The sequence below is a fragment of the Schistocerca serialis genome, chromosome 1 (assembly GCF_023864345.2).
Source record: "Schistocerca serialis cubense isolate TAMUIC-IGC-003099 chromosome 1, iqSchSeri2.2, whole genome shotgun sequence".
Classification (NCBI taxonomy): Eukaryota; Metazoa; Arthropoda; class Insecta; order Orthoptera; family Acrididae; genus Schistocerca; species Schistocerca serialis.
The window spans coordinates 145,155,021-145,181,742 of record NC_064638.1 but is presented as its reverse complement, the minus strand read 5'-3'; positions in this window follow the sequence as shown (position 1 = coordinate 145,181,742).

The window sequence follows — 26,722 nt, the reverse complement described above, 5'->3', positions numbered from 1 at the left end:
GTAGGTTTTATAGTTGCTGGGGACTTAATTAATTAATTGTGTTAACGGAAATTTTCTTTCATTCTTTGTTGTTATTCTATGCAGTCAGATTGCGGAGTAATATTAGTCAGGGCCAACCGGTTACGAGACTCGTAGCCGGACATACAGCGACAAAAAATTAAAAAGTATTTGCATTCATATTAATAATTAAGCCCCCATGCAGCACCGGTTCTCTAAATTCTCTCAACAGCGTTTAGCGAAAAGAACATCTTCTCTTCAGGTATTCCCTCGTCAGTTCACGAAGCATTTTGGTCGGTCCCACCGGTAAGAAATCTAGCAGCATACCTTTGAACTCTTATGTTGTCTTCTTTTAATCCGACTCGATCGGGTTCCTAAATATTCAAGCAGTACTCAAGAACGAGTCGCATTAGTGTCGCGTACGTGGTTTCCTTCATAGAAGAGTTAAATTTACCTAAAATTTTCCCAATAGACCGAAGCCTACCATTGGTCCTCCTTACTATCGATCCTACGTGCTCGTTCCATTTCTTATCACTTTGCAACATTACGCCTAGCAGCACAACACTAATATTGCATTCGAGCATTATATGATGCTTTTTCCTGCTCTGCTGCGTTAATTAATTCCTTTTTTTTTTTTTTTTTGCATTTAGGAGAAGCTGCCACTCATCACACTGAATAGAAATTCTAATTCAACCATCAGCCTCCTACGGTCACTCAACGACGACATATCTCCGAACACAACAGCATTATCAGCAGACAGTCGCTGAATGCAACCTACCCTATTCGTAAGATCATTTACGTGTACAGAGAACAAGACCACTTGTGTCACACTTTTCTGGAGCACGTGTGACGATACCCTTGTATCTGATAGACGTTCGACGACGAAGACGACACGCTGTGCTCTGTTACCTAAGAAGTCTTCGAGCCATTCACATATCTGGAAACCTATTCCGTAAGCTCTCACCTTCGTTATGTCTGCAATGCGATACTGTGTCAAACGGTTTCCAGAAATGTAGGCTGTGGAATCTGTCTGTTGCCTTCTTCCGCGGTGGAAGAAAAGGGCAAGCAGACTATATTATCAGCGATGATTTCTAAATACGTACTTATATTCGAAATCATAATATGTAAACTTTTAAATGGAAATGGAAGAGGATGTAGATGAATATGAAATGGGAGATATGATATTGCGTGAAGAGTTTGACAGAGCACTGAAAGACCTGAGTCGAAACAAGGCCCAGGGAGTAGACAACATTCCATTAGAACTACTGACAGCCTTGGGAGAGTCAGTCCTGACAAAACCCTACCATCCGGTGAGCAAAATGTATGAGACAGGCGAAATACCCTCAGACTTCAAGAAGAATATAATAATTCCAATCCCAAGGAAAGAGGGCGTTGACAGATGTGAAAATTATCGAACTATCAGTTTAATAAGTCACGGCTGCAAAATATTAACGCGAATTCTTTACAGACGAATGGAAAAACTGGTAGAAGCCAACCTTTGGGAAGAGCAGTTTGGATTCAGTAGAATATATTGGAACACTTGAGGCAATACTGACCCTACTACTTATCTTAGAAGCTAGATTAAGAAAAGGCAAACCTACGTATATAGCATTTGTAGACTTAGAGAAAGCTTTTGACAATGTTGACTGGAATACTCTCTTTCCAATTCTGAAAGTGGCAGGGGTAAAATACAGGGAGCGAAAGCCTATTTACAATTTGTACAAAAACCAGATGGCAGTTATAAGAGTCGAGGGGCACGAAAGGGAAGCAATGGTTGGAAAGGGTGTGAGACAGGGTTGTAGCCTCTCCCCAATGTTATTCAATCTGTATATTGAGCAAGCTGTAAAGGAAACAAAAGAAAAGTTCGGAGTAGGTATTAAAATCCATGGAGAAGGAATAAAAACTTTGAGGCTCGCCGATGACATTGTAATTCTGTCAGAGACAGCAAAGGACTTGGAAGAGCAGTTGAACGGAATGGACATTGTCATGAAAGGAGGGTATAAGATGAACATCAACAAAAGCAAAACGAGGATAATGGAATGTAGTCGAATTAAATCGGGTGATGCTGAGGGAATTGGATTAGGAAATGAGACATTTGAAGTAGTAAAGGAGTTTTGCTATTTGGGGAGCCAAATAACTGATGGTGGTCGAAGTAGAGAGGATATGAAATGTAGACTGGCAATGGCAAGGAAAGCTTTTCTGAAGAAGAGAAATTTGTTAACATCGAGTATAGATTTAAGTGTCAGGAAGTCGTTTCTAAAAGTATTTGTATGGAGTGTAGCCATGTATGGAAGTGTAACATGGACGGTAAATAGTTTGGACAAGAAGAGAATAGAAGCTTTCGAAATGTGGTGCTACACAAGAATGCTGAAGATTAGATGCGTAGATCACGTAACTAATGAGGAGGTATTGAACAGAATTGGGCAGAAGAGGAGTTTGTGGCACAAGTTGAGTAGAAGAAGGGGTCGGTTGGTAGGACATGTTCTGAGACATCAAGGGATCACCAATTTAGTATTGTAGGGCAGCGTGGAGGGTAAAAATCGTATAGGGAGACCTAGAGATGAATACACTGAGCAGATTCTGAAGGATGTACGCTAAGTACGTACTTGGTGATGAAGCAGCTTGCACACGATAGAGTAGCAAGCAGAGCTGCTTCAAACCAGTCTCAGGACTGAAGAGCCGGCCGGAGTGGCCGAGCGGTTCTAGGCGCTACAGGCTGGAACCGCGCGACCGCTACGGTCGCAGGTTCGAATCCTGCCTCGGGCATGGATGTGTGTGTTGTCCCTAGGTTAGTTAGGTTTAAGTAGTTCTAAGTTCTAGGGGACTGATGACCTCAGAAGTTAAGTCCCATAGTGCTCAGAGCCATTTGAACCATTTGACTGAAGACCACAACAACAACAACAATATGCAAACTGATGTTAACGCTATTGGTCTGCAATTTGGGGGTCCATTGTTTTAAATTTCTTACTTACAGGAGTCACCTGCGGTTTTTTTTTCGTGGGCGTGGGAATTAACGCTTAATGACAGCAAGTTAAGTAAGGAGCTATTGCCAAAGAGTTGTAAACACGAAAGGGGACTACTTCCGAACTTCGACTGGCATCCAGATTGTGTTTCGTGGGCGTGGGAATTAACGCTTAATGACAGCAAGTTAAGTAAGGAGCCATTGCCAAAGAGTTGTAAACACGAAAGGGGACTACTTCCGAACTTCGACTGGCATCCAGATTGTGTATCAGCTGCCCATCGACTGGCCCCCTGCATCCTTTCCGATAGAAGACCAAAGACAGATCGGTGCTACCCACGAGGAATCTCCCATGCACCATATTTATGGATCAAGCTAGCTGTATCACAGAGGTACACAAACGGTGTATGGAACCACTGTTTAAAACAAACAGTAATGGCATGCTATCGGATTGTGCTTCCATCGTTGAAGAGTCGTTTGGCAGGCTCCTATAATGTTGTTAAAATGAATGGAGAAACACCTTCAGCTGCACTACAAAATGAAGTTAAGAGAAACGAGGCAGGATTTTATTTGAATATGAATAAGACAAAATATCGTAATGACATCAGTACAATTTTAGTCTGAAGTTAGGATTAACTAAGCATTTGGGTGGTACACCTTCTTCCTCTCTGTAGCTGATCTGGACTCAAGGATTGGACTGAACGTTACAGCCCTTCGCCAGAAATTGAAGGTTGTATACCTCTGAACTCCTCCGAACTTTGAGATGGGACTTATACATTAACGTGAACTTTAAGCAAAGTTGTTATTTAACATCGCTCACATACACAAATTATTGTCAAAGTTTAAGGGAGGGACTGAGGATTGAGCCTTAAACTTTTTTTTTCGCAGTCTGACGTTTAGAAACATTGCAGTTCGTAGTGTATTACATGGCAATCGATTTATCAACAACATGGAATGAGGTTATGTATTCATGGTCTGGAGAAAACTTGGCGTGCATTGCAATAATATCGATCCCTCTCGTTTGTTCACAGGAAGTATAGAGACTCTTATAGCTAAAGTCTGGTCCAGACTGTATACCAATTAGGCTCCTTTCGGAGTATGCTGATGCATTAGCTCCATACTTAAAAATCATATACAACCGTTCCCTCGACGAATAATCCGTACCCAAAGACTGGAAAGTTGCACAGGTCACACCAATATTCAATACAGGTAGTAGGAGTAATCCACTAAATTCCAGGCCCATATCGTTAACGGCGATACGCAGCAGAATTTTAGAACGTATATTGTGTTCGAACATTATGAATTACCTCGAAGAAAACGGTCTATTGACACACAGTCAACATGGGTGTAGAAATCATCGTTCCTGTGAAACACAACTAGCTCCTTATTCACATGAAGTGTTGAGTGCTATTGACAAGGGATTTCAGATCGATTTCGTATTTCTGGATTTCCGGAAGGCTTTTGACACTGTACAACACAAGCGGCTCGTAGTGAAATTGTGTGCTTATGGAATATCGGCTGAGTTATGTGACTGGATTTGTGATTTCCTGTCAGAGAGGTCACAGTTCGTAGTAATTGACGGAAAGTCATCGAGTAAAACAGAAGTGATTTCTGGTGTTCCCCAAGGTAGTGTTATAGGTCCTTCGCTGTTCCTTATCTATATAAACGATTTCGGAGGCAACCTGAGCAGCCGTCTTCGGTTGTTTGCAGATGACGCTGTCGTTTACAGACTAATAAAGTCATCAGAAGATGAAAACAAACTGCAAAACTATTTATGAGAAATATCGGAATGGTGCGAAAAGTGGCAGTTGACCCTAAATAACGAAAAGTGTGAGGTCATCCACATGAGTGCTAAAAAGAACTCGTCAAACTTCGGTTACACGATAAATCAGTCTAATCAATAAACTGTAAATTCAGCGAAATGCCTAGGTATTACAATTACGAACAACTTAAATTCGAAGAAACACATAGAAAATGTTGTGGGGAAGGCTAACCAGAGACTGCGTTTTATTGGCAGGACACTTAGAAAATGTAACAGACCTACTAAGGACACTGCTTACACTACGCTTGTCCGTCCTCTTTTAGAATACTGCTGCGCGGTGTGGGATACTCATCATATAGGACTGACAGAGTACATCAAAAAAGTTCAAAGAAAGGCAGCACGTTTTGTTTTATCGCGAAATATGGGAGAAAGTGTCACAGAAATGATACAGGATTTGGGCCGGAAATCAGTAAAAGAAAGGCGTTTTTCGTTGCGACGGAATCTTCTCACGAAATTCCAATCACCAACTTTCTCCTCAGAATGCGAAAATATTTTGTTGACTGTTGTGTTGGCTGAAGAGCCAACACCGTGTTGCTAGAGGAGGCCGAAATGCACGCGTTTAAACTCACGTAGGCTGGTGTGAGGTGTGGAACAGGTAAAGTAATTATTCTATCAAGAAAAGTACGTAGCTTCTGGAATACTTAACTTTAATCCATAATTGGAGAACATCGCTCTTGAAGGTACATGTATTACAATCAATAGTCACTGGTAATGGCGCCTTGCTAGGTCGTAGCAAATGACGTAGCTGAAGGCTATGCCAACTATCGTCTCGGCAAATGAGAGCGTAATTTGTCATTGAACCATCGCTAGCAAAGTCGGCTGTACAACTGGGGCGAGTGCTAGGAAGTCTCTCTAGACCTGCCGTGTGGCGGCGCTCGGTCTGCAATCACTGACAGTGGCGACACGCGGGTCCGACGTATACCAACGGACCGCGGCCGATTTAAAGGCTACCACCTAGCAAGTGTGTGTCTGGCGGTGACACCACATTGACACCGACCTACATAGGGAGGAACGATCACCAAGACAAAATTAGGGAAATCAGAGCTCATGCGGAAAGATATGGTTGTTCATTCTTCCCGCGCGCTATACGAGATTGGAATAATAGAGAACTGTGAAGGTGGTTCGATGAACCCTCTGCCAGACACCTAAATTGTGGTTTGCAGAGTATCCGTGTAGTGTTAGATGTAGATGTAGAAAGATGTTCTAAATTTGTAGCCCTGATAGTTACTGGACTATCACTGCAATATCCAGCATGACACAGTGAGATACAGCTCTAGCCACGTTAGTACTGATGAAAGGTAAATAAATAATAGTCTCCCACCGAATTTCGTAAAAGGACGATATAACCTAAACACATCACAAATTCAAAAATAACCTACAATCTTATCTCTTATAAGACAAGAATATGCAGTAAACACGGCGACGCCGTACAAATACTGTTGACTAACTATGAAAGAGACCATCGTAAAATTAGGAAGGTTAAATAAATGACACATTAGCATACTCAGCGGTGTTACGGCAGACATTCAATCTTTCATGCTGGGTAGCGTCAAAATGACATAAGAGCCCATATTTTTCACTGTATTTTACTAGCATGCATTTGCGGTGACAAGAGATTGTTTGTTAATCAGATTGAAATATTCAATATGCAAACGTCAATTATGGCATACAAAAAGATCTTGGATGGTGATATGAGGAATATTCATAATTAGTATTATCCGTTTCCATCTTCGTCGAACACAGATGGTTCTATTTGGTCGGTTCAGATTTAACAACAGTGTGGGTAGCAGGAGCGGCGTTGTATTAAATTTACCTTTCATATCGTTTCTTCTAGTGCAGCACCGTTGACTCCATTCAGCTTGTTTACAAGTAGCGAGTCGATGTAGCTACGAAATTGACGGGCAGTTCTCCAGCCGACCTATGGGTGCCGCATCCCGATTAGAGCAGCGCCTAAGCATCCTTTTCCCCAATCGCAGAACACAGCTGTTATGTCCAAAGCTCGCAGCGGCTTGGTGCTGTAGTGAGCGTATACTGGCGCTGTGATCGTTGACTAGCAACGGACGTCATAGCAGCTAACAATGCCACCACCAAATGCACGATATAAATAAATACACGTGCAGTGGAACACAGGACTTTATGCGGCGACTATTTGAAGCTGTGTTAAAGGCCTCTGCCTGCACATTGCCAGCAACTACATATACTATTAAAAATTAGCTGGAGCGTATGTGAACATTCAGCTTGTCACATTTTCCGCATATGCTAACTCGCAAGCTCTTTTGTGAAGACAATTCGTGGCTACTAATCAATGTCTGCCAAAAAGACAGAATTTGCTCAGTCGACGTTCTTTGGCGAGCTGTTTCTATCGGCAATAGGAAAGCAAGGCTTTTTGTACCAGGGCACAGTCCGCATTGTTCAGTGGCGGGTCTGATGTATGTAGGCGTAGAGGTTGGCTGTTAATTATTTATTCAAGTTGCTTCCACTGTTGACACTCATATATTCAGCACTAAATTGCTAGTGGAGTTTTTCGAACGATTATTTCAGATTGGAGAAGAATTTTCTGCGTCGAGATCGGAGTAGCTATTGATATTCCAAGTACCATTCAATGTTCTTCTGTTATTCAGTATTTTCACACTTTATGTGGAAAGGTATTTAAGTTAAAATTGCGAGCCCAAGCCTGTTCATAGCACATGTTTTGTCTATAGGATGGAGCATTTATACATTTCGTAGGTTAACTGATAGGAATCTGGAAAAATGAGGTGTATTCATACATTCACGTAAGTCCACTGATTGACCGTTGGTTAAAGTAAGTGACCCCTTTGTTAATTTGTTATGAAATTAAATACAGATAGCATTACAATAAAACTTTTACGAGTCAGCATTCACAGTGGAATTTCAACAAGGGCAATTTTCTGTTGACGTTCTTACACGTACTCAGAATTTAATAACAACCATGGCGTTTGCAGCAGATTCAACAGACCGCCATGAAGAACACAGCGGAAGGTTGATACCAGATGCTAGGGTTTATGCCCGTTCCAGTCGCGTACAGAGCTGCGGAAGGACGACTGCTTAAATGACTCTCCGCATGCTGGAATTTTGTCTTCACCTAATAGGAATTCTTAACCGTTTTTAGTTGCCTTTGGCGAGGTAATCGACGTCCATCTTCAAACGTCTGGCAATTCAGGTTTTTCAGCATTTCCGCGACGCTCTTGGAAGAATGTGTGACCGTTCGTAGCTTCCTTCTTTGGGTACGTTCAGTATCCACTGTTAGTCCAATATGGTATAGGTTGAGCAATATTCTGAGCCGTAACGCACAAGTGATTTTTAATCAATCACGCACAAGTGATTTCTAATCAATCCCTCTATCCTTTCACTCAACCGAAGTCCGCCCTCGGTCTCACGTATGACTCAGTGTATCTGATGACACTATGCAAAACTTGTGAAGTAGCAGTACTCATGCACTTGTGTTTTGGCGACAGTTATCTGAGCTACAAGAGATTCTTCGGATGAATTATTCTTTCTCTCTCGAAACAAAATGGAAAACCCCTAACCGGCAACCAGATGAAACACCAATTTGCAATTGGCGCCAATCAATAGAGTGTGCTTCCGGTTGTTCTGGCGAGTTGTTGTCTCCATCGGATACAGCAGAACACCCCAAAACTTGTGATTAATCAGGCTCATCAAGGAAACCTGCAGTATTACAACTTGCGCCAAGTTAGTTCCGATGTATAAATTAAAATTCGCCTCAAGTCTCTACCTCCATTCAGGTATAAGACATAATCTTGTGAAATAGAATGTTTTGTTTAACACGTTGTTAATAATTATTATTGTAAGACTAAAAGTAATCATGGCCTTAATATTGTTATGATTTATTCTCCCGTACAGTGTTTGGACCTAATGTCGTTTATTAGTTACGATATGGAAGGAAATACTGTGGGGTAAAAATCACCAGCGTCCTGTTGGGATGGGGGTGCTAATGTGTAGAGGGGGTAGGAACAGAAGGACGGACAGCGAGGGATGAGGAGGAGAGGAACACAAATAGGGGGTGGACGCGACGGACAGAAAAGGGCGAGGGTAAACGGACAGAGGAAGTGGTTAGGAGAAGATGGACAGAGAAAAGAAGAGATGGACAAAGACGGGGTGGAGGAAGAGACAGACAGTGAGAGCGGGAGGAGGAGATGAACGGAGAGAGAAGAAGAGGAAATGTACAGAGAAACGGAGGAAGAGGGGATGGACAAGGAGAGGGGGGAGGCGAAGGTGGACTAACAGAAGACGGGCATAAACACGTACCTGGGCAATTCTGAGTACTCAGCAATCTGTAAAATAACGCTGATTCTTGTATGAGGTCTACCGCAAGTCATTGCATTTTGCTGCATATTCTTCTTTTGTTTTGATTTATTTGCCCCATCTATGTATCTGGCAAGTCAACATATTAGTATGCGGTGTAGAGGATCTGGGTTTGGTTCTAGATTGATCCTTACTAGGACTGTAACATGGTCCATCCAGGATCTTCAGAACTGCTGGGGATCTAACTGAAACGAGGTTGGCCGTTTCGACTTCGAAATTTCAGATGCCAGCAGCAGATGGAAGAAAGCGTTAACCATGTTGCCCAGCGTAATGACGTCATAGAAACGTGCATAGCGGCCACCTGGGGACTTTCTGGGAGTTCCTTTAGTTGATTGTTCACGTACATCTAACTAGAGTGTATGTGGTCCATTATGTCACTATTTGTCCAGGTCAAACGATCGTCACTTCATTTTATTCTGCCTGGGAGCTAACGAGTTACCTCTGCTAAGATTCTTGCGTATTGTGAGACTGTGTTTAACAAACAGACGAACTGCCGGCCATATTAGACTTCAGCCGACAATTCTCCGCTAGTTGCTAAAGGTGGTGTCCATTCGAGCGTTCAACAGATGAGGCGTAAACGCATGAAATGTGATCCGTATCATGACTCGTTTGTATTCTCTTTTGCTCCTCTGCAGCCGAGAAGAGAGGAGTGTAAGCTAATGGCAGCTTAATGTTTGTATATCTTCTTTGTTGGTGTCCATGTTACGCCTGCTGCGCAAATAATTTGGTTGTATGAGAGGCCTATTACGTGGTCACGAGTGGCGTCAAAGCTGGTACGTGGAGTAAAATATGTTTTGCACCGATCTCTCTGCGGCCACCGCGATCCGTCTCTGTCAGCTCGCCTAAAGTGGCGTGAAATGAGGCTGCAGACAGCCTATTTGCGCATATACACGCGCGTTCGGAATTTTAAAGCGGATCTGAGAAAGCGTAATTGATATTACTGTACTCTTGGGAACAGGTATTATCGTGTCTAATCTGGAAAGCACCCGCGTTTCACTCTTTACGCTGCATATAAAACTGAAAGATACAAAAAGTAATCTGACAAATATTTGACAGGAAAAGAGAATGTTTTCGAAAACAGATATTAATCACGCTGTAAAAGTACCTACGCAGTAGTGAATCTTGACAGCTAAAGCTACGTGACTTCCATATATAGTATACGGGGGGTGGCAAAAGCCAGTTAATCGGAAAAGCACGAGGTTTTAACGAATAATACAAAGTAATTTGTCCTACTGAAATTATGTTGTCCTCTGTTGTTGTCTCGAAATTTAACTCTTCGTTTAAACACTGATTTACATATGTTGTCGCATGACTCCCCGTTATTATCAAAAATGTATACGTAGTCGCGTTCAGTCGTCTCTTATATGCTGAAGGTTTAATAGCTGTGTATAGGAAAACTTTGTGTTTTGGTATCCAATACATCGAAAAACCATACGGCGTGAGGTCCGGTGATCTAGCAGACCAATCAGTTTTAAACCGACATCGTATCCGCTCTTGAAAATCGTAATTCAAAAATGCAAGGACGTGTACTACCGTAGTGCGGTGTAGCACAGTCTTGCTGCTAGATGAGTGTTTCTTACAGCTTCAAGTACAGAGGTATTGTCTAACTTCTCTTAACATTTCAAGTTACCTACCCGCAGTCACAATCCCATTGAGGAATCGAAGTTCTATGTCTCCTTTGCTGCATATGGAAGCCCAAAAGGTAACTCTAGGAATATTTAATTCCTTCACAATAAAAAATCGAGGATTTTCAGAGGACGAACCCAAATATAGAGGCATCCAGAACCCTAAGGGCACAAGGCACAAACACAAAATTCTGAGAAAAATAGATGTTTGTGTAAATAAAATTTGTAGGCAAATCAACAGTCTTAAAGGTTTAACTTGTTTTGTTAACCAGACCTGAACATCCTATAGCCTCTGCGAAAATGTTGTGAAATTTTAGTTCATATTTAAGTCTATTATTATTAATCTTGTTTCCCAACATTTTCATATATAGGGTGGTGACAATAATGTACTCCCGAGAGTTGCAAAGTTTGTAATAATTGTGAAACTAGAATCAGAAGGAGAGATACTAAATACTACACGCACAGACACACACACACACACACACACACACACACACACACACACACACACAGCATATTCTGTGCCTTGAGGTGCAGATAAAACTGTCTGTTCACTTCCAGACTGAAATCTAGTGGTTTTGTTAAGTTTTCGTGTTTCAAGGTTGGTCTTTGTCGTTTGTCTACGCATTTGGGAACTATATTTTGCAAGGAATCTGCAAACTATGGGGAAATGACGAACTGTGAGCCTTCGACGTGACTTGCAGAAAATGGCTGCCTCCCAAACACTAATGAGGAATATGTAACTTTAAACAATAGTTCCCGGCAACCTGTTGAAAACGGCCTCATTGTAAAATTTCTGCAGTTTACGTTATTGTCATGTACATCAACTTTTGTTCTTAAGTCCTCAAATGGTTCAAATGGCTCTGAGCACTATGGGACTTAACATCTTAGGTCATCAGTCCCCTAGAACTTAGAACTACTTAAACCTAACTAACCTAAGAACAGCACAAAACACCCAGCCATCACGAGGCAGAGAAAATCCCTGACCCCGCCGGGAATCGAACCCGGGAACCCGGGCGTGGGAAGCGAGAACGCTACCGCACGACCACGAGATGCGGGCTCTTAAGTCCTCAGCGTCCCTTTTATAGACTGATATGCTGAAGCCATGGAAACTGAAGTAGTAGTAGGTCATTTCTCGAAATGCTTTCAGTTCTTATGTACAAATGGACTGTAGTGTAGCCAGTGAGCGTTCCTAAGGGAATGAAAATTTGTGCTTTGGGCCCTTGTGGAAGTGAATATCAGAGCACTCGGTTAAACAACTTATCGTGAATGTTCATATATACAGTATAGGTCTACAGCCCAGACAAAACTGGTTCACCGTAAGATCACCAGATGTCAGGAGCATGCATACACGTTAAAATATCAGAATCGACGATAGAGTGCTTTACAGCCTTGTGATTCTCAACGCTTCAGTTGTGTTCGTTAACGCTTCCAGTCAACTTCAAACATGCTGCCTCAAACTATGGGATTGTTCTGTGAAACTTAGGATCACTTTCACTCCGAATCACATACCACTCACACAGTACACATCTACGACCAGTATCGTCCTCGTTTAGTGCTTGTAGTGACGTAGGCTTATAGGGCTTTAGATGTAGGGTTTTTAACATTCCTTAAACTTCCGTCGGAAAATTGTTGTTCCTTAGAAGCTCTTCGTACTGATTCCAAGGGTGATTTGAAGGAATACCGGAGCAACGAGCTGCAGATTTTCCTCAGTAGTCACTAATTTTGGGCCGCCATTGCGTGGCGAGAGAACTAAAGAACATGTCACCTTGAACTTTCGATTAAATTCGTAAATACCTTGCCCGCGTGGTGGCTGTACATGCGGGAATTTTTGAGCGGAAAATCGTTTACATCTTCATCATTTCGATCAAATTTCAGTCGTATTTGTAAAGCAGACACGCGCTGTTCTGTAGAGAAATTTTTGATCGTAATGTAAACTTTTAGCACTTCCAATGAACGTAAAACTTGTCTCAAGACTCAGACTGCCACTTATTAACATCAAACCAGTTCTGTCGTCACACTTTAAACAAACTGCACTGCGTACAGGTTTCGCAGTTTCTTCAGTGTTGGCGACAGTATTTAATTATTTAGCACAGTTTTTGACTATGGACAGAAACTCACAGAGATTGTATGAGTTGTGCCGCGCACGGTATATTTCTCGGAGCGAAGTAGTCAGGTTTTACTACTGGCTAGAATGGTACAGTGTTTACGGCACTGCACAATTTCACAAATGGGACAAGCTTCCAATACCTGTTACTGTCGCAGATTTGTCCAACCTGTGGTTTCCTGAAGTAGTGATACGCTTAATGCACTAGCTAACCCGTTGTACTACTTCGTGTCATAGCTTTGTCTGTGGTAATATAATGCATAGTTTTTCTTTGTAGTGAGTAGAAGCTGAATGTCGATTATTGATCCTAATGTTTGCGCTTATGTGCTGGAATCAACTTTTTATAAGAGTTTCTTTTTCAGTACGACGTCTGTAACGAATTTCAGACGACAACGATCTGTAAGTTGTTGTATTAAACGAAGGTGGGTTCGTTTTCTAAAAAAGAAAAAGGTTCGCAGGAGAGCTTCTGTAAAGTTTGGAATGTAGGAGACAAGATACTGGCAGAAGTAAAGCTGTGAGTACCGGCCGTGAGTCGTGCTTCGGTAGCTCAGATGGTAGAGCACTTGCCCGTGAAAGGCAAAGGTCCCGAGTGCGAGTCTCGGTCGGGCACACAGTTTTAATCTGCCAGGAAGTTTCAAAAATAAACAACTTTACTCCAGGCTTCAAGATATTGTAACTAAAAGTCTATGAAGCCGACTTTACCTAGGAGACTGGACGGGTCACAGGTGGCGGATAGTGAACGTTCCATAAGATATGGTGGACAGCTGCGAATACAGAATAAGCTGTCTTGGACGAAGGCAAAACAAACCCGAATCCACTTTGCGTCTGTCATTTAGCAAGCGGCAAAGCGGTCGGCATGTGTTCACAAGTGGTGCTACTGAAATATATATTCTAGAACTAACCCTTCCAGTCCTAACACTGTGAGTTCAGTAAATGAGTCTACTCAACCCCACCTGATTCCAGGTACAGCCATGACGGAGCATTTTTATAATCATAGTGGTCAATCCACCACCAGTATTACTAGTGCAAATGGACTTTCGGAGTCTGGGGCTGCCAGCTTAAAATGCAATGTTATTCAGCAGAGGAAGTCGGAGTCCTGTGGCGAACTTGAAATCAAAACAAATACATTTTTTGCAACACTTAACCTACAAACACTTTTCCAACCAAGTAAACTTCGTAAATTGGGAGATACATCAAAAGAACAGAAGATTCAAGAAACACGAATGCCGGATATTAACACCATCGATTTCGGCAATTATCGTCTTTTTAAAAGTAAAAATGATAAAAGCATACTTAATAATACACCACATTTGGAAGTTGTTTTTGCAGTCCCCAAAAATACTTTAAATTCCATAACGGAGGTAAAATCCATTAATAATAGACTAATGACAATTTCTGTTAAATGCACTGATAAATTAATTAATGCTCATATGCCAGTCAATGAGGATAACCATAAAAAATCCGAAGAAGTTGGGAAACGTTAGAGAGCGTCGTCTCGAAAATTCCCTCAAAGCATGTTAAAATTTTAATGGGTGTCCTTAAAGATCAATTAGGCAAAGAGAAAAAAATATAAGAAATCGGTTAATGCATTTCCTGTGTATCAATGGACAAACCAGAATGGTTAACCGTAAAATCATGTCAATATATTTTAAAAGGAACCCTTCTAAACAAAACCTTGGTGGGCACCGAATACATTTATTGGGGAATTTCAAATCGATCATGTGGCAGTTTCATACCGTAACTACAACAAATTTTAAATGTCCAAGTTAGGAAAGTAGCTAATATTGATTCTGACCATTATTTACCGCGTATAAAAGTAAAAGTTCAACCTCAAAAACTCTTCAAAACAAAGAGTGTTACACTAAAATTTGACATTATTAAAATAACCCCAAGTCTAAGAAGCGAACTTGACAAAAAACAATACAACATCTGGCAAAGCTTAAAAGAGAAGTTCATCGAAACAGCACAAAATTTAATTCAACAAAAGCACACTTGGTGGGACGCGGATTGTGAAACAGCAGTTAAGTCTAGGCATGATCAATTCAAAAACTGGAATAGTAACAAAACTGAAAACACGTACATAGTTTTAACTATAAGAAAAGGAACATATAAATTAGCCCGACAGACTAAAAGAAACTACGAAAATGCACAATTTTAAAAACCGAAAAATACTTTCAAAAGAAGAAATGCAATTAACTTTTATAAAACATTCAAAACAAAACTAACTGGTTACCAACATCACAGTCTTTGCTTCAAAAATGAAAGTGGCAGTTTGATTCTTAACAAACAGAAAATTGTAACATACTTGCTAATTATTTTGAAAAACAATTTAACTACCCAGAACCAGCGAGTAAATTCCAACCACAGAAAACTAATAACACCGACCCTAACCTGACGAAATCGAAATAACTAAAAAATGAAGAGACTTAAAAGCAATAAAGCATCAGGAAAAGACGGTATACTCGCAGATCTACTAAAATCAGCTGGCCCTAACACTACAAAAGAGATCACTCAACTAATATGGAAGCTCTACAGGAAGGGAAATGGAAAAAGCACGAGGTCGAGAAAGGCATCAACAATTAGTGCAGGGACTGGCAGTTTTGCCGCAAAAATTGGGAAAGAGCAATTATTGCTCGCCTTTTCTGCAGGTGATCTATCATAGGGAATAACAACAACTGTGAAGTATCTAGAATTATCTGCCCGGAGCGACTACAGTGGAACGATGATAATATACACTGGATGTTGCAGAAGCACCTTTCAAGCTCAGTTTAGCTGGAAAGAAACATAATGTATTCACGAAAGACGTAACTTAAAAGAAAAAACATTCAACCGATTGTTGAGGATTGCTCGTCCCACCCCTTCCACGTATGACCAATAAAGGGACAGAGAAGATCTAAAGAGGAGCAACGCGGTTCGTCACGGATTCGTTTAGTAAACGCGCGGGCGGTATGCAGATACTCAACAATCTCCAGAGACAGGCGTTACAAATGAGGCGTTGATCATGACGGAGAGTATTACTCCGACGTAGAATACTCCAAGTATAGTAAAGAAACACTCTGCGGAATTTTACCCATTGTGCCCCACACCTTCAACTGCGGAGGTGTATGTTTCACGTTCACTGCTCATACAATGTGTAATTTGTTTTCCTGTAACTAAGCTAAAACACTTTTCTATCTTTCTGGTCACTAAGGTCACCGATTCCTTCCTTTGTGTTAACTTCTTTGGGTCTCTTAGTCACATTGGGACCTATGACGTTACCATCTTGATTCGGTTCTTCCAAAATACTTACTTGAAGGCTATTTCAGAAGAGAAGTGATCGCGAATGTATGTGTCTCTCCTCCTCTAGAGCATTTAGATGCTCCCAAAGGCAAGTAAGCTACAGAGTGAGTTATAAACATCTTCTATAGTGGAAATAATCATTAGACTCTTTCATACAGTTGGGCTAAAAATGTTACAGCTCAGATTGGAAATACAGCTAATGATAAATCAATTAGACTTAAGGCGTTGCCATCTGTTTGAAGTCCGCAGCTCGTAGTCTCGTGGTCGCGTTCTCGCTTCCCGAGCACGGGGTCCCAGGTCGATTCCCGGCGGGATCAGGGAGTTACACCTGCCTCGAGATGACTGGGTGTTGTTGTGTCGTCTTCATCGTCATCATTGAACCCCATGACGGTCGGAGGAAGGCAATGGCAAACCACCTTCACTAGGACCTTGCCTAGTAGGCATCTGCCGAAGACTTGCAATTCCGTGCCTGCCGGTGTGGCCGTGCGGTTCTAGGCGCTTCAATCTGGAACCGCGTGACCGCTACGGTCGCAGGTTCGAATCCTGCTTCTGGCATGGATGTCTGTGATGTCCTTAGGTTAGTTAGGTTTAAGTAATTCTAGGGGACTGAAGACCACAGATGTTAAGTCCCATAGTGCTCATAGCCATTTCAACCATTTTGAACCTAGTAGGCGGTGCGGGTCTCCTGCATCGTCCTCTACGCTCTGTTATGGAGTATGGGACTTCATCATCGTCATTATCATCATGAGTTTGAAGGTAGTGGCGCACTTCTAGTGCCACAGAGAACGAATGTTGACACATACTTCTTTTTGATGATTAAGTATTCAGGAGGGCACCTCCATTACTCTCTACTTGAACTATGTAGTAAGATTACAGAATTTTCGGCTATTAACGGCTTATTTAACAAAGCATCTACATTTTTTTCACTTTGAGAGTAGTAGTTCCGATTAATAGATGAGTAGTATGGCATCTTATGCAGACTGTTCACGAAGGCACGAGCGTATGGAATAAGTTCCCAGATATGTGAGTCGCTAGAAGACTTCTTAAGTAATAGAACCCACTGTGTTGTCCTTGACAGCGAGTGTTCTTCAAAGACAAGGGTATCGTCAGGAGTGCCTTAGCCAAGTCTATTATTTTCTATATAAGTTTACATAATTGCTATGCGGTTGTTTGGTAATGATGCTTTGGTGGACCGGAAGGTGTCGAAGTTGAGGGACTGTAGGAAGATACAAGATGACTTAGAGAAAATTTCTAGCGGATGTAAAGAATGCCAGTTAGCTCTAAATGCGAAAAAATGTAAGTTAATGCATATGAGTAGGAAAAACAAATTCCCAATGTTGAGTTACAGCATTACTAGTGTCCTGCTTGACAAAGTCATCTCGTTTTAATATATGAGAGTAACGTTGCAGAGTGATATGAAATGGAATGAGCATTTGAGGACTGCGGTAGGGAAAACGAGTGGTCGGCTTCCGTTTATTGGGAGAATTTTGGGAATGCGTGTCTCATATGAGCCGATCGTTGCGACCGAGCGGTTCTAGGCGCTTCAGTCCGGAACTGCGCTGCTGCTACAATAGCTGGTTCGAATGCTGCCTCGGGCATGGGTGTGTGTGATGTCATTACGTTAGTTAGGTTTAAGTAGTTCTAAGTCTAGGGGACTGATGACGTCAGATGTTAAGTCCCATGGTGCTTAGAGCCACTTGAACCATTTTTTTTTGTCTCATATACAAAGAAGACCGCATACAGTACGCTAGTGCGACCTATTCTTCAGTACTGCTCGAGTGTTTGGGATCCATACCAGGTTGGATTAAAGGAAGACAACGGAGCAATTCAGAGGCGGGCTGCTACATTTGTTATTGGTCGGTTCAAACAGCACGCAAATGTTACGGAGATGTATCGGGAACGCAAATGGGAATCCCTGGAGGGAAGGCGACATTCTGTTCGACGAACACTACTGAGAAAATCTAGAGAACCGGTATCTGAAGTTGACTACAGAACGATTCTACGGCCGCCAAGGTACGTGAGCGCCACGAAGATAAGATACGAGAAATTAGGTCTCATACGGAGGCATATGGACTGTCGCTTTTCCTTCGCTCTGTCTGTGAGTGGGAACAGCAAATGAAATAACTAGTAGTGGTTCAGGGTACCCTTAGCCATGCACTGTACGGCGGCTTGTGGAGTTTGTGTGGTGTCACCGCCAGACACCACACTTGCTAGGTGGTAGCTTTAAATCGGCCGCGGTCCATTAGTACATGTCGGGCCCGCGTGTCGCCACTGTCAGTGATCGCAGACCGAGCGCCACCACACGGCAGGTCTCGAGAGACTTACTAGCACTCGCCCCGGTTGTACGGACGACTTAGCTAGCGATGCAACACTGACGAAGCCTCGCTCATTTGCAGAGAGGTAGTTAGAATAGCCTTCAGCCAAGTCAATGGCTACGACCTAGCAAGGCACCATTAACAGTTGCTATTATTTATACTGTACTGTCAAGAACGATGTATACAAATGATGGATTAAAGTTAAGTATTCCAGCAGCTACCTACTTTTCTTTATAGCATTCATTCCGTATCCTGTTTCAGACCTCACGCCAGTCTGCGTGAGTTTAACGCGTGCATTTCGGCCTCCTCTCTCAATTAGTGTGCGTAGTGTTGGCTAACTGCCAACACTACAAATTTGGCAACGACGATTAAAACGGTCTTCTTCTTTATACTTACTTGATTTACTTGTGTCATGGCTTCGCCACAATCTCCAGATGTACTGTCCGAATTTTATAGCTAGCAGAATCAGCAGGCGCAGGCCTTATTGGATGCCCTTGGACAGCTCGTCCAGGGTCAACGTGCAGTGCAAAACAATGCGGCGGCGGCCGCTTCACCGCTACTGCAGCCACAGCATGCTGTTGCACCCCCATTTCGGCAATTTGATGCGGCGATGGAAAGCTGGATGGAGTGGTCACGCCAATTTGGATTCCATCTCGCCGCCTACAGAATTCAAGGTAACGAGCGGCAGGCTTTTCTTTTGGCCTGTGTCGGTGTGCCCACCTACTGTGTGACAGTGAAATTGTTTCCCTGACGCGATGTAGCAACTCTGTCCTACGAAGAAATTTTGTCGGCATTAGATGCATATTTCAAAGAAACAGTCAATGTAGTTGCAAAAAGGTATACGTTCTTTCGTACAAAACGTACGGCCGGTCAGACTAATCGGGAGTGGGTTGCAACATTGCAAGGCCTTAATCGGGATTGTGCTTTTGAGTGTGAATGTGGACTCCCTTATTGCGATACAATGATACAATAGCACAGAACGTTTCTGATGTTCGTATATGGGAACAGATTTTGAAACTAGTTAATCCCTCCCTTCAACAAGTGATAGACATATTGGATAGGCAAGACACACTTTGCTCAGGAATCATTTGCAACTTCGCCAGCCGTGTGTCACATTAACCGGCCCGTCGGGCGCGCTGCATGGAACGATAAACAGCCCTCGCGCCCGTCCGCGCAGCTGCCGCCAAGCTCTCAACCAAGTGCGCCGCGTAAGCGAGCAAATGCAGTTCTAAAATGATGCCCGCGATGTGCTACTAGACATTCGCGTGACAATTGCCCGTCACGCCAAGCTATTTGCTTTTACTGTAATAAGAAAGGACATGTTCAAAGTGTTTGCCAGAAAAAGCTCCGAAAGGACACTCACAACCATTCCAGGCCCTTTGCTTCGCGCCGGAATCGAACCAAGACTACTCAGGCTCGTGAACCTTCGCCCATGGACATTCATGTCGTTAATTCCACTCCGCCCAGTGCCACTTTCTCTAACAGTGACTGTGTTCGTCCCACAAATAGTGTGTGTCGACGTCGCCGGAAATCGCGGCAAGTCGCAAGTGCTGCTGTACCAGTATCAGTTCAAATTGCACGAGAAAGTCGCTCTTGTCGTCAGCAGGACAATAAACTTTTTGTAGACTTGGACTTTCATGGCCACGTGATACCATTCCAGCTCTATACCGGAGCTGCAGTTTCGTTGCTCGATCACGACACGTACAAACAACTGGGCAAACCTCCGTTGCGTGCCACAAAGGTTATGTTACATAGTTATTCAGGTCAGAATGTGTTATGACAGTGCAGCCTTCTTGCAACATACAAGGGACAAACAAAACTTGTGTCATTTTACGTTCTTCGTTCATCTTCTGCAATGAACTTGTTTGGTTTAGATTTATTTCAGTTGTTTAACTTGTCTATAGTCAATCAGGTCCTATCAGTGAACCAGACTGTGCCTTCCGACAGTGTTTCTCGTCTATGTGAAGAATTTGCAGACATTTTTGCACCGGACCTTGGTTGCGCTAAGAACTATGAAGCACATTTGGAACTGAAAGTAAACGCGCAACCGAAATTTTTCAGGGCGCGCAATGTTCCCCACGCATTGTGTGATGAGGTCACAAGAACATTACACGATTTAGAATCACAAGGTGTAATTGAACGTGTGCAGGCTTCTCTCTGGGCCTGACCCTTAGTAATTTTGCCAAAACCTTCCGGAAAATTGAGACTTTGTGTGGACTTCAAGGCAACAGTGAATCCACAATTGTGATTGCAACTTTTCCTTTACCCCGCCCGGAAGATCTTTTTGATGAACTGTGCCCGGGTAAATATTTTTCGAAGTTGGACCTGGCAGATGCGTACTTGCAAATACCAGTGGACGACGAATCCCAGCGCGTCCTGGTGGTTAACACGCATCTTGGTTTGTATCGCTTCAAAAGACTGCCATTCGGGTGTACTTCCACCCCTACATTGTTTTAGCAATATTTACAAACCGTTTGTGCGTCGGTCCCTACTGCAGCAAACTATCTGGACGATATTGTCATCTCCGGAAAGACGGAAGAAGAACATTTAGCCAATCTCAGAACATTATTTCAGGTACTGCGACAAAATGGTCTTCGCTTGCGGAGGGACAAATGTGTGTTTTTGCTCGTGACTTACCATATTTGGGACATGTAATCAATGCCCAAGGCATACATCCGAGTCCAGAGCACCTCCATGCCATACACGACTTGCCTTCGCCGCAGAATTTGAAGCAGCTACAGAGTGTGTTGGGAAAAATTAACTATTACATGCGGTATATCCCGCATGCCTCTTCCATTTCAGTACCGCTTCATCGCTTACGCTGTAAAGGTGTTCCGTTCGTCTGGACGACGGAATGCGAACGCGCCTTTCGCCAGTTGAAATCGGCGTTGCTTTCAAATCCTTGCCTTACGCCATTCGATCCCCAGAAAACCCCTATTGTTGATGGTAGATGCATCGGATTTCGGGATCGGTGCTGTGCTTGTGCACAAAGATGGATCGCTTGATCGCCCTATTGCCTTTGCGTCCAAATTGCTCTCATCTGCGAAAAGAAATTATTCACAGATCGAGAAAGAAGCTTTGGCTCTCGTATTTGGTGTTACTAAGTTTCATGATTTCTTGTATGGTCGTCACTTTACCATCATCACAGACCACAAACCTTTGACGTCGCTTTTTCATCCGAACAAGCCTGTACCTCCGCGTTCAGCGCAGAAATTTATTCGCTGGTCTATATTCCACTTGCAGTACCGCTACGATACCTTGTATCGGTCCACTGCGAAGCACGGAAACGCCGATGCGTTGTCCCGTTTGCCTGTTGCTGAGGATAGAGCATTCGATTCTTCCGAACTTGCTTGCATGTTCATGGATACGGAAAACGATGACGTGGTCGAATCGTTTCCGATTGATTTTCGTCGTGTCGCTACAGCCACAGCTGATGACCCTGTCCTTGCTACCGTTTTGCGTTTTGTTGCTACGCAATGGCCTTTGTCAAAGTCACGCATCGAGGATCCGTTGGTTCGCCGATTTTTTGCTTACAAAGAGAGACCTTTTGTACGACATGGTGTTTTGTTGTTGCGTTCTGATAATGATCAGTCCAGAGTCGTGGTCCCACCTTCGTTACAGTCCTCTGTTTTACGGCTTCTCCACCAAAGACATTGGGGTATAGTGCGAACGAAACAACTTGCTCGTCAGCACTGTACTTGGTTCGGAATCGATGCTGCGATTACGAATATGTGCTCTTCTTGCATGGCGTGTATCGAACAACAATCCGCACCGCCGCGGAAATTCTTTGCATGGCCAAAAGCCACTTCCCCTTGGCAACGCTTACACATCGATTTTGCTTGTCCATTCTGGAATGCTCGATGGTTGGTTGTGGTAGATTCATTCAGTACTTTCCATCTATTGTCCGGATGTCTTCCACGACGTCATCTGCCCCATCCAAGCGTTGTCTGCTATCTTTTGCATTGAAGGTCTTCCACAGACTATTGTTTCCGACAATGCCCCACAATTCCTGTCCGAAGAATTTCAGTCATTCTGCAAGGCCAATGGTATTCAACATCTGACATCCGCGCCGTTTTCGCCTCAGTCAAACGGTGCCGCTGAACGATTGGTCCGGACTTTCAAGTCACAGATGTTGAGGTTGAAAGAGTCGCATTCTCGGGAGGACGCGTTGTTGCTCTTTCTGTCATTGTATCGCACCGAGATAGTCGCTCGCTGGCTGAGTTGCTCCACGGTCGTCCTCATCGAACCTTGATGTCTTTGCTGCATCCGCCGCATCAGGTTCCTGTGCAGCGGCAGACTCCTGCTTTTGCTCCAGGCGACGTTGTATTCTATCGCAACTATCGCGGTTCACGGCGTGGGCTCGCAGGGCGCATTCTTCGCTGCCTCGGCCGCGCGATGTATTTGATTTTGGGGGCCTCTGGTGAGGTGCGTCGGCATCTCAATCAGCTGCGTCTCTGTCGTCGCACGGGTTCTGCCGCTCCCCGTCTGCTTTCAGCGACGGTGCCGTCCGGTCAGCGCCCTGGGGACCCATCTACTGGCTCGTCTCATCCCCAGGTGTTACCGACGCTGCCTTCTATATTGCCCCGTGACGAAGCGCCGCCGCCGCCGCCGCCTGTTCTACCGCCGGCGCCGCCCGCAGTGGACGCTTCGCTGCAGCCGCCGGACGCCTCCCAGGGTCACGCGCCGCCGTTCGCTTCCCGTGACCAGCTGTCCTCCGCCATGGAACTCTCGCCCACTCCGGACCACTTGGCGTCTTCGCGCGTCGGGTACCCCGACGCGATGGAGGTCGACCCTTCGGCCCCTCCTGTCTCTTTACGGGCGCATACACCGCATGTTGGCGTGCACCCTGGACTAGGTTTTGAGGCGTTTCCTAGCTCCCCTCGGACCGAATGGCCGGGTGCGGGTGGCACAGTCTCGCCTGTTGTTAGGCTCCCCACCTCATCGCATACGCCAACATGGGGTCCTCCCCACGGCGGGCGGAAGCCTTATAACACGACCGTTCGCCGATTTGCGGAGGAGGAATGTGGTGTCACCGCCAGACACCACACTTGCTAGGTGGTAGCTTTAAATCGGCCGCGGTCCATTAGTACATGTCGGACCCGCGTGTCGCCACTGTCAGTGATCGCCGACCGAGCGCCACCACACGGCAAGTCTCGAGAGACTTACTAGCACTCGCCCCAGATGTACGGACGACTTAGCTAGCGATGCAACACTGACGAAGCCTCGCTCATTTGCAGAGAGGTAGTTAGAATAGCCTTCAGCCAAGTCAATGGCTACGACCTATCAAGGCACCATTAACAGTTGCTATTATTTATACCGTACCGTCAAGAACGATGTATACAAATGATGGATTAAAGTTAAGTATTCCAGCAGCTACGTACTTTTCTTTATAGCATTCATTCCGTATCCTGTTTCAGACCTCACGCCAGCCTGCGTGAGTTTAACGCGTGCATTTCGGCCTCCTCTCTCAATTAGTGTGCGTAGTGTTGGCTAACTGCCAACACTACAGTTTGTATGTAAATATGTAAATGCAGATGTTGGTTAGATCTAGGCCTAATACTGAAGTGGATAATTTTTTAGAGATTGTCTTTTAAATACGAGGAAACCGGTTATAATCACAAAATTTATGCTTCTGACTCCGATGAGTAATTAATACTTTGTTGAATGAAGTTTCTTTGATGCATAAGGGGTTTTCTTCTTGAGCGCCCCAGTCAGTAAGTGGTGCGTGTGGTACTTAATGAGTCGTGTTGTAAACTTCGACTATCGCTATTGGGATGTTGTTAGAACTGCACGTGATACGTCTGACCCATTCAGCAAGCATTCGAACGGAAAATAACGTCACAGAGATGGCGCTTTCCTCGGAAAATAACGTCACAGAGATGCCGCTTTCCTCAATTACTTTACAATTAGTGTAGTTCATCCTCTGCCGCGTCTGCTCCCCGTTCTTTTTGGTTTTTCTTCCACGTCTAGTGAGAACTTCTGTCGATGTACAACTTTCTTAACTACTCGCGCGCAGTGCCTATCCATCTGCCGCTCGCAGCGACCATTTAGCTGGTCTCTCGCTGTTTTGTTTGAAGTGGACGCGAGTTTTTCGTTCATTAGTATGCCTTACGGCTATCCATTAGCAGTAATTATCTGCGCACTGTGTCATAAAGCAGGTCTTTAGAGCAGTTGGCTCAGACGTTTTTAAATTTACGGCGGTACGTGCCGTTCCAGTAACAAAGAACCTTGAAGGCAGTCAGCGACGCACCGCGGCGTGTGACCTGGAAAGAGCAGAGTGCTGCTTGTACAGGCCGTAGGTCGTTGCGGGGCGGGGTCCTGAAGATGCGACCAGAGCGTAACGATAGCAGTCTGACTGTAGGGCCATTTGGGCCACAAATGTATTCCAGGAAACCCGTTCTCAAAAATATATATCGATACAGTCATGGAAAAAGTATTCATACATCTTTGTTAATGTAGAATAACTTTATCTGTTACAGCTGAAAATCAGAAACAGAGATGTTACTCCGTAAATTAACAGTACGGTGTTTCCTTCCTAATCTGTACATACAAACGGATTAATTGAGTTAGCGTTTTGCAAAAAGTAAATAAAAATTCTGTACCAGCTGGCGTCATAAACTGGGGAAAGACGTATTCACGCCTATAAAGAAAATTACAGTGTACACAAATATAATGACAATGGTAATAGTATGAAGGCTTTCACGACCGGATGACATATCTTCTGGTAAACCTTCCGGGATGTAAGGTCGTCGTCCATGAAACTCTTCAGCTCCTAACGTTTCGTCTAGAGCTGCGCTGGACATCTTCAGAGGGGTGTTTCTCCTCCGGTGAGTCTTAGGAGCTGAAGAGTTTCATGGACCACGACCTTACATCACGGAAGGTTTACCAGAAGACAATGTTAATACTTTGTAGGCATTCCCCTTCTATGCAAGGTGTGTCTGAAAAGTTCGGTGACTCGTCTCAGAAAATTAGGGAAACGAGAGTTACAAACAAAATACCTTTACTGGCCTTCAAACCAATCGCCATTTGCTATAACACATTTCAGAAATTTGTCTGAAATCTGTGGTAAATTGTCAGCAACGCTGCTCATGGGATTGCTCGAAGCACCATAGTGCATCCATAACGTCTGCACTGTACCCGTGGTCTAGGGTTAGCGTCTTTGATTCATAATCAAAACGTCTTCGGTCCCGGGTTCGATCCCCGCCACTGCCTAAATTTTGATAAATAATCAGCATTGGCGGCCGAAGACTTCCGGCATAAGAAATCAGCCTCATTCTGCCAACGACATGGTCAAAGAGGGCGGAGGAGTGGATAGAGGTTAAGGGCACTTTCTTGTCCTAGGGGTGGGAAATTGCAACTAAAGGCGGAAGAATCAGCAATGATCAACACATGAGGATGCAGAAGGCAATGCAAACCACTGCATTAAAGACACGTAACGTGTATCCAAAGGACATGTGGCCTGTAGTTGAAGAATTGTCATGATGATCTCTCCATTGGCAAAAGATTCCGGAATAGTCCCCCATTCGGATCTCCGGGAGGGGACTGCCAAGGGGGAGGTTACCATGAGAAAAAGAGTGAATAATCAACGAAAGGATAACGTTCTACGAGTCGGGGCGTGGAATGTCAGAAGCTTGAACGTGGTAGGGAAACTAGAAAATCTGAAAAGGGAAATGCAAAGGCTCAATCTAGATATAGTAGGGGTCAGTGAAGTGAAGTGGAAGGAAGACAAGGATTTCTGGTCAGATGAGTATCGGGTAATATCAACAGCAGCAGAAAATGGTATAACAGGTGTAGGATTCGTTATGAATAGGAAGGTAGGGCAGAGGGTGTGTTATTGTGAACAGTTCAGTGACCGGGTTGTTCTAATCAGAATCGACAGCAGACCAACACCGACAACGACAGTTCCGGTATACATGCCGACGTCGCAAGCTGAAGATGAACAGATAGAGAAAGTGTATGAGGATATTGAAAGGGTAATGCAGTTGTAAAGGGGGACGAAAATCTAATGGTTATGGGCGACTGGAATGCAGTTGTAGAGGAAGGAGTAGAAGAAAAGGTTACAGGAGAATATGGGCTTGGGACAAGGAATGAAAGAGGAGAAAGACTAATTGAGTTCTGTAACAAGTTTCAGGTAGTAATAGCGAATACCCTGTTCAAGAATCACAAGAGGGGGAGGTATACTGGGAAAAGACCGGGAGATACGGGAAGATTTCAATTAGATTACATCATGGTCAGACAGAGATTCCGAAATCAGATACTGGACTGTAAGGCGTA